General features: G+C 40.7%; 1 pseudogene; it reads left to right on the forward strand.

Moving 5' to 3' along the window:
- Positions 1 to 1,342: 1,342 nt before the first annotated feature.
- Positions 1,343 to 13,327, forward strand: LOC122702340 (annotated as a pseudogene).
- The last annotated feature ends 1,114 nt before the right edge of the window (positions 13,328 to 14,441 follow it).

The raw sequence follows: 14,441 nt of genomic DNA on the forward strand, positions 1-14,441 counted from the left end.
CAAGTAGCCCCCTCCCTCAGTCTATGAAAGCTATTTCCCCCTGACTGTAGAGGAGGGTGTCAGTCTTTGGACAGCAGTCCCCCTGACCCCAGGTGCTAGCATCCAAAATAAAGCAAACTGTCCTTTCCACCAGTCTGGCCTCTTTATTGGCTTCTTAGTGGCGAGCAGCTGGACCCAACTTTCGATGACAATGTTGAGTGCTTTAGGAAGTGCACTTTGATATCAAAAGGTTGTCAATTAATTTCAGGCACTGGAATGAGTTTTAGGTTGTTGGATTAACAATCTGAGTTGTTCAAACTTTTTGATGCCCAGGTCCCTTTCTCCATCTGTTCCCTGAAGTTTGGCCTATCCTCATCTCTGAGCCCACTCTTAGAAAGTCTGTTAGGCATTTAATAGGTATTGTCTAAAGGGACTGTCCATCCTTAACTACAGCTTTGTTATTAAGACATAGCTCATAGCTAGTGTCTTTGCCCATTTTGATGACAAAGAGTTTAATATATTTCATAGATGGTATGAAAATAGTTTCCTGCTCAGACTAAGCTTCTATCCCCGGTGTGCTACTCATTTGTGCTAAGACTTTGGGATGTTAGGATAGCCAATGGGATTTGCTGAATGACTTAGGGAATTCAAAGCAGGGCTTTGTAACAAGCTAGAGGGCTGGGATGGAGGCTCAGGAGGGAGGGCAGATACCTATGGTTAATTCATGCCGATGTTTGGCAGAAACCAACACAATACCTAAGGCTAATTCATGTTGATGTTTGGCAGAAATCAATACTTAAAGCAATTATCTTTTTATTAAAAGATTTTAGGATGTTAAGAGGTATATGGAGACATCTAGCAATTGGAAGTATTTTTCTAAGTTCTTCTATAATGCAATACCTCCCACATGGAGAAGTCATAAGTGGGCCTAGTAAAATCAAAAGGGTAAACAAAAAAATGTTTCAAGACTGGGCCCTGAGCATCTTTCATGGACTCCTTTCTGGGTATGAAATTCAACATGTTGTTCATGTCAAGTTTAAACTAATGAACTAATAACCAGCTGGCCCCCTTTCCTAATGATCAAGCCCAAAGATTCCCACATAGGGGAAACTCTAAAATGAGTTAAGACTCTGGGAGAGATTGGACTGGAAAAGAACTGGTAAGTTTATGCAGCAGTGGCTTTGGCCTGAGAAAAGACATCCAAACACTGCAATGGGAATGATACAACAGAAAATAAATGTGGAGTTTGGGTCTTGTTCCTCCCTCGCGTTGATTTGCAACAAGCAGTGTCTACTTAACATTTGTGCTGACTCAGATATACTCAAGTCATGATAACCGAGCAGCTCTGTGCTCATGAGAAACCATGAGGAACAGGTAAGATACAGCTACATGCAGTTCATGTCCTAACTCCTCTTACATTCTCAGAACTGACATATTATGCAAAGACATTTCTACTCCCAAAGTCTGCTTAACCCTCGTGGACATAGGTGTTTTATTTTGTTTGCCAGTGAGGGAGAAGATTTACTATCTGTATTTGGTGCTATGGGCTCTTCATCCAAGGTATTCCTACATTCTTTGATACAGGGGATTGTGCTGTACATATTCTTTGTCCTATAGTAGTTAATATCTCCAGGAGATGTTAACACAGGACAGAACAAAATTGAGAAACTTAAAAAAAAAAAAGACCCCAGTGAATGAGACTATCAGAAGGGGAATTACTAGAACAGATGGATTGCTACCAGCAGTGGTCATGTATTTGGATTAGTATGCTCATAAGATGCAATAGGCTTTAACTTGGCATAAAGTTGGCTTAGCTTTGTAGAAGTAAACAGAACAGGAAATAGAACAGTCCTCCATCCTCAGTCCCATTGGGGAGGCCCTGAACTATGCAGCCTCTTGGACCCCTCATCCCTGTAGACATGAAGAGGAGAGGGGATGAGGCTAACATGAGTTATACTTCACCTTACAGAAGCTCCTGTGGTGATATCCTATTGGGGTCCTGCCTTTTCAATTATATATGTCCAGGACCAGTGCCCCAGACCCCTGGGTCCAGGTACAGTCTCACAGACAAGAGGGTGCTATCAGAAGTTAACATGATTTCATTGGCTTGATGAAAACAATGTGCATTTTTAATGTAACTCAGATTTTTTAAATAGCTAGCCTTGAAATCCACTTAAAATTTGACTTGAGGATCCTTAACTGTGGGATTTCATGGCTAATTCATAGTTCTTAATATTAATAGCTCAAAAACTATTTTAGAGAAAGTTTTAAAATGAGAACAGATGAATTGACCTTACCCAAACTGAGGGCTGACTCTTTCTCTGATTTCTTGGAACATGATCTCTAAGATTTTGGAATGCCATGGCTGATAAGAGTCTCTGTTTACCTGGGGGCTTTGGGCCACAACAAATAGTCCAGCAGTGTGGTGGTTACATGGTATTCACTTGACATCTGGAAGAGCTGGAGAGAAGTTAGCCATGTGAACAGTCAACCAGGTCTGAGATGCCCAAGCCCCAGTCAAGTCTCTGGACACAAGATGAGCATCCCTGGAAGAAGATATTCCATGGATGGTCTCATACTGTTGCCAGGTGACTCCACTGGGAGAAGATAACTGGAAGCTCTGTGCATTGCATCTTTCAGCATTTCTGCCCATGCTGATTTTACTATGCATTCTTTCACTGTAATACAGTGTGGCCATGAGTATAACAGCTATTAGTGAGTTCAGAGTCCTTCAAACAATTACCTAATTTGAGGGTGCTATTAAGAGATCTCTTCAGAGAAAGGGTGGTTTTGTAGACCCCAAACTCTAGTTAGGATCAGAAGTAGAGTGGTCTTTGGGCTTCTCTTCACCTTCACAGAAATTCAATTCCTTCTATCAGAGATGTTTTCTGTTTAAGTTCCAAGTTAGCACTTCAGTTTAACTTAACCCAATATCCAGGTTCTTTCATTGGGAAATCTTGATTTGAGTGATTTCCTTTAACTTTTCATGAGGTCATAGACACCTCACAGTAAGAATGTGAAGTCTTACATTTAGTTTTGTATCTCAAAACTAAAATAGAGCTACCCTCTCAAGTTTATGATCTGATACACATTTTTATTGTGGTGCTTTAGGCACTTGTTTTTCTCTAAGTTAGCTTTCAGTTAGGAAAATCCAGTGCAAAAACTTTGGAATAGCTTTCCTTTGCTTTCAGTTAGGAAAATCAAGACCACTGACATAAATGCGCTAAGAAGGAAATGTATCTGTTCATTTCTTCCAATTGGTATTAGTAGTGTTGAGCCTATACACTTTCACTTTCCCTAAGCAAGATGCTGAGTGGAAAAATTTGAGTCTAATTGGTGTCATTTTCTACCATGTGCTCTATACCCAAAGGAAGCAGGGTTGTGGTTTTTAAAAAAAGTGGAGATGTCTAATTTGGTGGGGTTTGAGTTTCAGATAAAGACATTTGCTATTGACATTACTTTGAAAGCATAAAGATATAATATGATTTATTTCACTTTTAAAAATAATCATGGCTCAGGTGTTATCTGCTTTAAAAGTTAGACCTTAACACCTCCTACATGTTTAAGTCTAGAAACCCTCGACATCTGGTGGTCATCATGCTTCATGTCATGTTAAGCACCGGTCACAAGACAATTGAGAAGGTTTTCAGTTCCTACAGAGAAGTGCTAATTGCTTCTTAAAAAGCAAATTTTTCATCATCACATTATTGAAACCACCTGATACACAGCGTTACACTATTCTAAGGCACCTAGCAAATTGCTTTCTTTAGAAGTCTAAACATTGACATTTCAGCCATCTGATCTGTTTGTTCTGAAATCAAATTAGACTTACTAACAAGGGGACAATCTTTCTCTTTAATCGAGGTTAGAAACTGATCAAGACTAGGGATAGAAAAGCTAAGAATATAGTCAGAGGAAAAAAAAAGGAGTCAGTTCTGATCAAGGACTTGGCAGAAGACTGTCTTTGTTTTCTTCAGAGGTAAACAAGAGTATAGTTGCAGGACAGTAGGTGAAGTTGTGGTCAGCAAGTGGTTGGTAGAAGTTAAGGAACCAATAGTCTGAGTCTAAAACACAGTAGTACAGCCAAGTTTGAGGAAGAATGCTATAGTACATACTTTTCAGAGTGCTTGTCACTCTTGGGAAAAAATCTCATCTCCATGGGAAAGGAGCATAATTTCCCATGTCCTCCTCATGATGATCCCCAACTGGAACAGACTTGAAACCATGAAGCACCAGAAGCCAGTGATGGAGCTATTCCAAGATGCATATGATAACGTATAATACCTTCAAGTCTTAGATGCCCAGTGTGAAACACACTGAGGTTTGGCAACAAGTTTGTATCCTTTTTCTTAGGAAGAAAGTCTTTAGAGATACAGTTTCCAGAATATAGTCTTTAAGTTAGCTGCTTACTGCTTCTCCCAAAGAGAAGGGGCTCCAGATGAATGGGTTGATAACTAATGGAAATATCCCAGTGTTAAAAAAAAAAAAAAGTGGAATAGCAAGGAAGATTTCCACTGAGAAACTAGATCCTATAAAGAGTTTTCCTAAACTTTATGCTCTGCTGATGAAATATATATGTCAGTAGTGAGAATCTTATAGCTTATAAAAATACACTTGTATTACTTCAATGGGGAAGGCAATTCTGCATTTGATGAGGGTGCAGTTGGATGTGGAAAAGAATAAGTCATTTCCCTGCCACAGAAAAGACTTCAGCTATAGCCTGAATATCCTTTCCCAGATGGCACTAGTAGTAAAGAGCCTTCCTGCCAATGCAGGATACACGAGAGGCAGGTTTGATCCCTGGGTCAGGAAGATCCCCCTAGAGGCAGCCATGGCAACCCACTCCAGTATTCTTGCCTAGAGAATCCCATTGACAGAGGAGCCTGGAGGGCCACAGCCCGTAGAGTCACAAAGAGTTGGGAAACGACTGAGGTGACTTAGTATGCATCCTTCATTGGGGCCATTATAGGAGGCAAGAACCATCTTTCATACTTCTAATATCTAAGCAATGTTCTCCCCATTTAGACCCAGAAACAAGGTACAAGATGAAAAATTCACCCAGGAGATTAACCTGAGGTTTGTTGTTGTTGTTTTTAACTAGTCCCTGAAGCAGAGGCTTACACTTCCATTTCATAAAACCTGATCAAACTGGCTTAGGTTTACCTGGATAATAGAAAATCATTAATTGGCATGCATCAGTTTATGGTTGGCTAAATATTAATACAATAGCATGGAAGCAAGTTCTTAAGGAATGCTTAAGGAGATTGCCTGAGGAAATTAAGGGATAGGTACTGAAATTCTGCTTCAGTAATATCATGTATTAATGTTACCAAGTGTACATGAAGTAAGGCCTCATGTCAGAGAAGGACTAAAAGGAGCAGTGGGAGAGAAGTGAGGTGAAGGGAGATGGCTGTCTTCTGAAAGCGACTTGGGGAGTCCCCACTCCTCTCACCTAAGCCTATCCATGGCCCTTCTACCAACAGGTCTCCTGAAATGCCATCTGCCTGTGACCATTCCCTATCTCTCTTCAGCTGATATGAGGAGGTGGGAGAGAAGGGGCAGGAGAAGGCAGGGTAGGGAGGAATTTTTATAGATAAAGGACTTTCCACAGGTCAAGAGTCTACTACATCAGGAGTAAAGAATCCGACAAAACCCATATTTAGGCCCCTGAGGAACCTTACTGGTCCCCATACCAAAAAAAGACAAAGCCAATAGATTGTCTAAACTTAATTTTACTACTTTTCTTGACCCATAAAGAATATCATGGACATTTTATATCCCTTTCCAATCATACATACAAGGATTGACGTATTTGAGTTAGGATGGTTTTTGAAAAAAAATTTAGACCTTCAAATTATTCATGAAGTCACATGTCTAGAATTCTGACTGAATTCAAGGAGCCTAAGAAATTTGAGGTTTAAGGTCTAAGACAGGAGGTTTGCAGATCTCCCATGGTCAAGTGTAGCGGACACTGGTCAGCCACCCTGATTTCCTTCAGTGAAGCACTTGAGCCCCAGCTGCTGCTACCAAGCAGCCTTTATTTGTTGGCCTCCCCAAGAGTTGTCTCAACATCAGAAACTTCAATGCATATGTCTTCCAGAGCAGCCCAATGCTGTGGTTATTGTGACCCAAACTAAGGAGAAAGCTGAAAGGCCATTCTAGAAAGAGTTCTTGGAGTAGCCAAGGCTATGTTGGATCTGTACTATAGTTCAATTTCTCCCTGCCTTCTTTCCTTATATGGGGTATAGAGGGCATGTTTTCTTTTTAATTTGGGGGTTTTTTTTTATTTTTTTTGGCCATGCAGCAATGCATGTGGGGGATCTCGGTTCCCTGACCAGGGATCAAACCCATGCCCCCTGCAGTGGAAATGCAGAGTCTTAACCACTGGACCTCCAGGGAGCTCCCAGAGTACTCCTTAAGCATTGCTGCAAAACTAGTATTCAGTACTGTCTAACTCAGTGGCCACTATGTACACATAACTATTGAACACTTGAACTGTAGCTGCTGTGTTGGGGCCACTGGGGGGAAGGAGGGCAAGACGGATTCCATCTTGAAGATTGTCAGCCATCTTAAGGCAGAATGTGAATGGGGCCTGAAACCTGCTCTGGAATGAGGAAACCATCGTTAAAGAAAAAACAGGTCTCCTTGGAAACCCCCTCCTCACAGATGGAAAACAAGGATTGAAAGTAAAGGTCAGGTTGTCTCAGATTAATGATAGTGCCTGTACCTGCATGTTGTAATTGTTAGTTTTACAACATGCAGATGCAGGAAGAATTAAGTAAATTACTAATGTGTAACCAGTCAGAGCCGGCGTATAAAACCTAGTCCTCAGAAATTGGGGTCCTTGTTGAGAACTGATTCCCCTTGGGCCCACTGGCATAATAAACTGTACTCCACTGTCTTGAGTGTCCTCCGAGGTGTATATTGTGACTATGGATTCCACAACAGCTGGAGGCCTTGTTAACTCACATGCATTCCAGAACATGAGAAATATTAAGAAAATGCCAGGATTGATTCACGGATAGGTATACTTAAGAGCATAAGCCAAATATGAATGTCTGAACAACCCCACTCAAGGTATCCTTGGGTGGCAGAGGAGAGGGAGTAGTCCTCCTAACGGGCCCAGCTTTGCCAGTACACGTGGTTATTCATTGTGTGGGGGGGTGTGGGGGTGGGGGGGGAATCTCCACTTTGAGGGTTAAATACATACATCTGATGAATAGCGGCAAGACTAGACTGCTGGTCAGAGGCCTGGAAGAGAAAAACTGAAGATGATATGGAGTAGAGGCATGCAGATGGGAGTAGAGCAAGGTATCTTCATAGAGCACACGAACACCCAAGAACACTGGTCAAGTAGACACTGTATGAAGATACTGCAATATTTAGCAATTTGGAAATAAGCACTTCATGTCATATACCATTAGAGATCAAAAGAACAATGTGCCCAGAGGGTTAAGATGACTACCAGCTACCAAATTAGACTTAAGGTTATATTAAAGTCCATGACATTACTGTTGTATCTATGAAGTTTGAGACACTGAGAAGTCAATAGAATACATACCTAGAAACCATAGGGGTGATAAATTCCCCATAGATATAAAAGATAAAAAGCGCAGCCAACTATACAGCTATCTGCAAACACAAACCTGCTTTTGTTAACAAGAAAGCATGACCAAATCTGCCCAGGTACATTGTTCTGATAGGTAGTTCTTAGATTCAGGAAATATAGATTCCATTGGAAATGGTTCAGGATAACAAGGTCTTCAAAGGGTTAGAAAAAAATAAAACTAAATGAAACAGTAGAGCTCTAGAAAAAGGCACTAGATTTAGAAGATGAGTGACATGGAAATCCAATTCACCAGACTATCTTGGCTTCTTTAGTTTCTGCTCATCTTCACAGGTTTTTTGAGGTTCTTTGAGGCTCTTAGGACATTTCAATCCAGTCTTAAGACACAGGTCCAGATGCATTAAGGATATACCTGCTGGAGTTCATCTCCGTTTTTGACTCAGCTTTAGAGAAGGACAACCAGATTGACATGATAAGCCCTACTATGCCACATACCAACTGCTGGAGAAATGGAAAATATTCACTTAATACCCTCTTGACAATGATAGACATCTTGAGAGCAGGGAATTTTGTTAGAAATGCTACTGTCTTAATTCTATTATCCCAAAGTTCTTAGGCCCAGGTAGAGTAGACACGAAGATTTGTGCATTGGAGCTGCAATAAACATGTGTTCTGAAGCTTCAAGATAATGTTTCAAAGTATATTTTGTCATTTTGAATTTGGTACACTTAGTACGTCCTCCATTCCTTGTCTTACTACTTTATTCTTGGCCTCCTTGCCTGAGCAGACAAGAAGAGACTAACCTCTCATTTCCCAGCTCAGTCACTGTACTGGGTCGTCTCTATGTTCCAGTCTAGTGCCTGGTCTCTTCTGTTCAGTCATTGATCTCTCTGGGGCCTTTAGGTACCTTCTACATCTTGAGTTACCGGATTCTATGCCCTCAGATCTACCATGTGATGGTCAGTTGTATATGAAAACTTGACTAAACAAGTGTCCAGTCACCCCATGGCTCAGACATTGAAATTCTGTCTGTGGGTGTATATGGATGAGAGGAACAGTTGAATGGCAGACACCTTCCCTAGGGCTGGTGAACCCCATCCAATCTGCTGGAGGCCTGAGCAGAACAAAGGCTGAGTAGGAAGGAACTCCTCCTGTCTGACCACCCTGAGCCAGGACGCCGGTCTTGCCCTGCCTCTGGACTAATTGAAACGTGGCCTCTTCTTGGGTCTCATTCTTCCAGGCTTTCAGACCAGAGTTTACACTATAGGCTCTCTGGTTTGCAGGCTTTTGAACTTGGATTGGAACTACACATCAGCTCTCCTGTACCTTTAGTTTGACAGTTACAGGTTAAGAGTTCTCAGCCTCCATAATTGTACAAACCAATTCCTTGTAATAGCTTTCAAATTGCATACCCTGGTGGTCCTGCTTCCCTGCAGAACTGAGTGATCCACACTATGACAACTACCTTAATTTGCATGCTCACATGGAGCCCTTTCTGTTCTCTATGTCTGTCCTTGGACTTCTCTCAATCCAGCTAAGTCCCTATTCTGAATACCCTATTCTGGTCTTAGTCTGAGCAACTTTTGATTCACCTTTGCTCTCCTCACTGAGGACCAGTTTTGATGGAGAGGGAACTGAGAAGAGGACTCCCAATTTTCTGAGTCACAAGTTTAGTTGTTTTCATAAAGGCACAAATACAAACTATCTACCCTTTTTAACATATGCACTATGTATGCTATCCAAATACTGGTTTTTGATTTTTGATCCCTAGAGTTCTCTTTTCACCCTGTGAATTCAGACTTAGGTTAAGGAAATCTTTCACGGAGTTCAGGCACCAATCATAAGATAGTCTTCCTGTTACCCTTACCAAGGGGCTTGTAATTGTCATTATCTGACACATGCTTCTGCAATAGGGACACAACCCCTGAAGTAGTCCAGTCTAAGTGTGACAAGATAAAGCCAGCATTTGAGACAGTCTTCTACATGATAGAAAGTTCCCATAGCATCTGTGTACAGGTAAATTGTGGGAAGAGATAGAATTGGTACTGAATGATAAACACTACCTGGAGACAAATGATTTAGCTAATGATAGAAGCATGTAATCCTGGGAGACTGTGGGATTTAACAGAAGTTGGGACACACCCCACTGATGCACATATGATTATGATTCCAGGTTACAGGATAGCACTGACTCATCAATAGTAAAGGTAGGAAATCAGATATCCTAGGTTTATCCCCAGAAATCAGACAGAACATGATCACTGAGTACATACAAGTGTTATGACAATTTGGAATATGGCACCAAGATCTAAAGCCATCATTAGTTGCTGACTTCTCAATCCAATATGGTATTCTGATGGACTGAGTCAGCACTAAACCAGCTTCATTAAGAAACACCTCTTTTTCACCTGTAAACTATAGAGCCACAGATTAGAGACAACTATTCAGAAAAACATGGAGATGAGTATTTGTTGTTCAGTCTCCATTAAACAGATATGGAGAGAGGAGTCAGAAGTGTTTCTTCTAATTCTGGTCCCTTCAGGTCTGCAATTAAGTCCCTTTATGGAAACAGGGAGATTAAGCTGCTTTCTTTACATTGATCAAGCTATAAAAACAAGCACAACAGGATTCCTATGCTACAACACCACGAGCTTTTGGTTTCCATGAAACTGGACTGTTCCAGTTTCAGGAACCAAGATGCAAGGTTTTAAAAGGAACCTGGATAAACGTGAACGTTGTCTTTGAGGGCAAGGATAGGAGTCTCTTTGAACATACGGCAGACACTGGTAGGAAAGATGACTGCTTACAAGAGGTATTCTGTCAGAGGGATGGATGTTTACGGCAGTTATTGAACATCCAGGATTAAGGGCGATTCTTTAAAAATGAGTCGTCTGCAGTGGTCAAGCCAGAAACACCTCCCCTTGTCCCTGAGCTGTGTTGAGCACCCCATTTGTCCTGAGGGGGTTTCAGCTGCCCCTGAAGTCTGAGAGTCCAGTTCCTGCTCAGAGGAAAGATGATGAAAGCTCAAGGAGCATCTGGTAAGAAAAAATTTTTGCATACAAACAGGAAGATCAGGTATTATCAGTGGTAGAGCTTGGAGAGTGAAGATATATGAAGGCCAGGTCCAAGAAGAGACAAAAGTTCTGAAAACTTAAGACAAAAATGGCTGATAAAGAATGTCAGTGGACCTACTAAATCAAATATATAACAATGGAAAAAGCTATTCCCTTAAAACCTTCTGATAAATTAGCTAAGGTGTATCAATCACTAAATTCTGAGGGTAAAACTCTGCCATTGTTACCAATTAAAGATGACCCTCAACATCAACGTATGACATTAAACCAAACATTTTTCACCTTAAAAATAGTAAAAACAAAACTACAGAAAAGACAAAGCAAGATGCTAACATGCCCAAGAAACCTGTGCTTGGATTTTTTTGTGGCCTGGTTGTTCAGTCCAAGAATAATTCTTTTTAAAAACCTCTGTAAGTAAAAGATGAGTTCTGCAACAACCAAGAAACTTCCAACCAGTCTCTAAATTCACAAAACCTCAGCCTGTAGACACCATCAGTGTAACAGTGAAAAGTGATAGAACCTCTCATGATGACTACCAACTAAAGTTGGGAGCACCACATCTCAGAGCAGACAACTTGTGCTACCTCCTATTAGAAGTCACCACAGTGGTGCCTGATACACGGTGGGTGCTCAGTTTGAGCCCCCTCCTCTCCCCTATTCTTGTATTCCCCCCCCCCCCGCAGATTTCCTGAAGCCTTATTTGAGGACCGTGCTTTATTTCCCCCTTTCAGTCCTGTCACACTCACTTTAGACGCCCAGCTAGATACAGAAACTAAGTTTGTGTAAAATATGTTGATACACACGAACAGAGTTTATTTTGGCTATAATGTGTGAACTAATTGTTGACTTTCAACATTTGCATCTTATCTCACAAAGGTGTATATTCAAATAATTTTCATTTGTCTCAATTCATGTAGCTATTTAAACTGGGGTACACTTGGACTGAGCAATCTGTTTCCCAATCCTCTGAAAAGTCTTAGTTTTGTTTCTTTTTTAAATCTCTTCTAATTTACAAGAGGAAAAGTTCTTTTAGCTGAACTTTGGTATGTGATTGAGCTTTGTAACTGTTTTGTCCTCCATGAAAATTTATATTTGCCATATTTTTTCTAGTATATTGTTATTTTAACAAAAGATGCTGTTATTTCATGACATGTCGATACAAAATGTTTTGGTCTCACTTCTGTTAAACCTTTAAATAAGTGCCAAGTTATTAACTGAAGACACTTTGTGATCAGTTGAATGAAAATAGTATTGTTTCATTTGATGGGTTTCACGTCATCTTTATTCCTGTTACTATTAACACTATTCAGGATAGTCATTCCTTCTTCCTTTTTGATGAATGTGTATCTCTCCTGACTATATCAGCTTGGAAAAGAGCTTGCCCCTGCTCCTACATGCAGCAATCAAGGGGCGGTGAGAATGACGGACTCGTGGTTCTCTGTAGCTGAGCAAAAATCCCGCCCCACCCCCCACGCCCTATTTTATCCACCCAGTAAAGAAACCAGATTGATTTTATACAAAAAACAATAAAGGGAACAGATACTATGTAAAATGACATAGAAAAGAATAATCTCCTTCCCTAAAAAAAGTCACCACAGTAATACCCAAGACACTGTGAAACAAGGCCTCAAGATGTCTACCAATGTTACAATTTGGAAAGGGCCTTGGGATATAGAATTATCACAAATACAGTTTCATCTGGTATCAAAACAGTTGCTTCTCAGGACATAAGACACTTATCAAGAAGCATAACAGCTGAAATGGTAGCCAGGCCTGCTTTGTTTTCTAATACTAAACTAATAGAAAACTCAAAAAGCATTGACCAGCAGAGACATACCATGGTGAAAAGCATTTTAGTAGATGGATTCAACCCAAATAAACTGTGGAGGAGAGAAAAGCTCATCTGAATGGAAAACTGACAAAGGAAAAGTGTGAAAAAGCCTCTGAGTTCAGTAGCCACACAGTCTGAGCCCAAAGCACAAAATGAAAAGTCAGTTGGGTCCTCCTGGACTGCCATAGCAGAAAATGAAAAAAAAACTCTTCACTGAAAAAGTAAACTAAATATTTTCTAAATGCCTAAACCTGATTAATGAGAGATTTCCAAGAAGTAGTAGTATTGGTTACGCTGAATGACCTAATTAAAAATATCCCAGACTGATGTCAAAAAAAAGCTTGTTAAATATTGGATATGCCTCACATGTACTAAAACCACTCAAGTCCTACTGAAAATATTGTCACAATCTGAGAAGGCCATTCTGGCAGGAGCTCAGCCTATTGGAGAGATGCAACATGCAATTGTTGACATTCTGACAATAAAGAGTCAAGTTAGATTTGGATAAAACATTGAAGTTTGTGTAAGCAAGAAACAAGTTCAAGAAGCCATCATTGACGATGTAGATGTTGACCTAGGATCAGAAAAACCAGAAATGGAAAATAAGCATCCTAGAAACGTGGTATTTCAAGACTGTGAAAAAGACCAAGATGACAAATATCCAACCAATGATGTTCAAACTCCTAATACAGGTATTAGGGCAGAATGCTTAAATGTGTGTCTGCTACTCCATACTTGCAAAGTGTAGAAAAGGATGCAGTTTGATGGGCCAAATTCTGCATTTAAAGAGCTAAAGTTTCTAACACTGGTTAGATGTTCAAGGTCTTCAAAGGGGCTTCTAAATTGCTAGATATGTTAAATGACCATTACCCATAACTCTTCAAGAGAGAGCAGAGTTGGGACAAAGGTAATGCTATATCATATGCTGCATTGTACTCAGAGCCTGGCCAGAGAGAAGAGAAGTGAAGCTCTGATAAACACTGGGGTTGTATTTTTCAAGGGGGTTTTGTTGGTTTGTTGTGGCTTCATATATCCTCCTTTAGGTCAAGAGTTGCCAGGTACTTAAGTATTCACAGTAGTCAACGCTTTTACTAATGTTCACTCTATAGCAGCTGTTGACCTCTGTCCTTTGGAAAGCCAATCCTACCTTATTGATCTTAATAGACTGAGTTTCTAAGGTAAGTTTTGTCAAGGCACTTAGCTTGCATTTTCACCCAGTTCTAGTAGCCCGTATTGCTATGGTCTCCTCTGTCCCTGGGACCTGGCCCCTAGTTCTTGTCACTATCCAGCAATGCCAGCAGGTCAGCAACCTGTAGTCTCTTGGCCTCTTATTGTAGCCAAAGTCTCCAAGAAGGATAATTAACTAACTACTCCATTTCTAAGAGAGGATACTTTGGGTTTAAGAAAAGATGTACAAAACCTATCTGGTATTCAGAACTTTAAGTCTTAGTTCCTTTAAGTTCCATTTCAAATTTGACTATCTAAAATGTTAAAACGTAACTTCTGTTGCTTCATTTGATACAATCAATAGACTATTGTTGTTCACTTAGTCACGTCTGATGCTTTGCAACCACATGGACTGCAGCACACCAGCTCTTCCCTACCCTTCACTATTTCCCAGACTGCTCACACTCACATCCTCTGAGTGGATGATGCCATCCAACGGTCTCATCCTCTATCACCCCCCTTCTCCTCCTGCCCTCTGTCTTTCCAGCATCAGGGTCTTTTCCAATGAGTCAGCTGTTCGCCTCGGGTGGTGAAAGTATTGGAGCTTCAGCCCTTCCAATGAATATTCAGGGTTGATATTCTTTAGGATGAACTGGTTTGATCTCCTTGCAGTCCAAGGGACTCTCAAGAGTCTTCTCCAGCACCACAGTTTGAAAGTATCAATTCATCGGCACTCGGCCTTCTTTATGGTCCAACTCTCATATCCATACACAAATTGGAAACAAACTAAGATCATTCTATTGTTTTAGAGATTGCACCCAAG

Source organism: Cervus elaphus, chromosome 1, assembly GCF_910594005.1.
Source record: "Cervus elaphus chromosome 1, mCerEla1.1, whole genome shotgun sequence".
NCBI classification, from domain to species: Eukaryota; Metazoa; Chordata; class Mammalia; order Artiodactyla; family Cervidae; genus Cervus; species Cervus elaphus.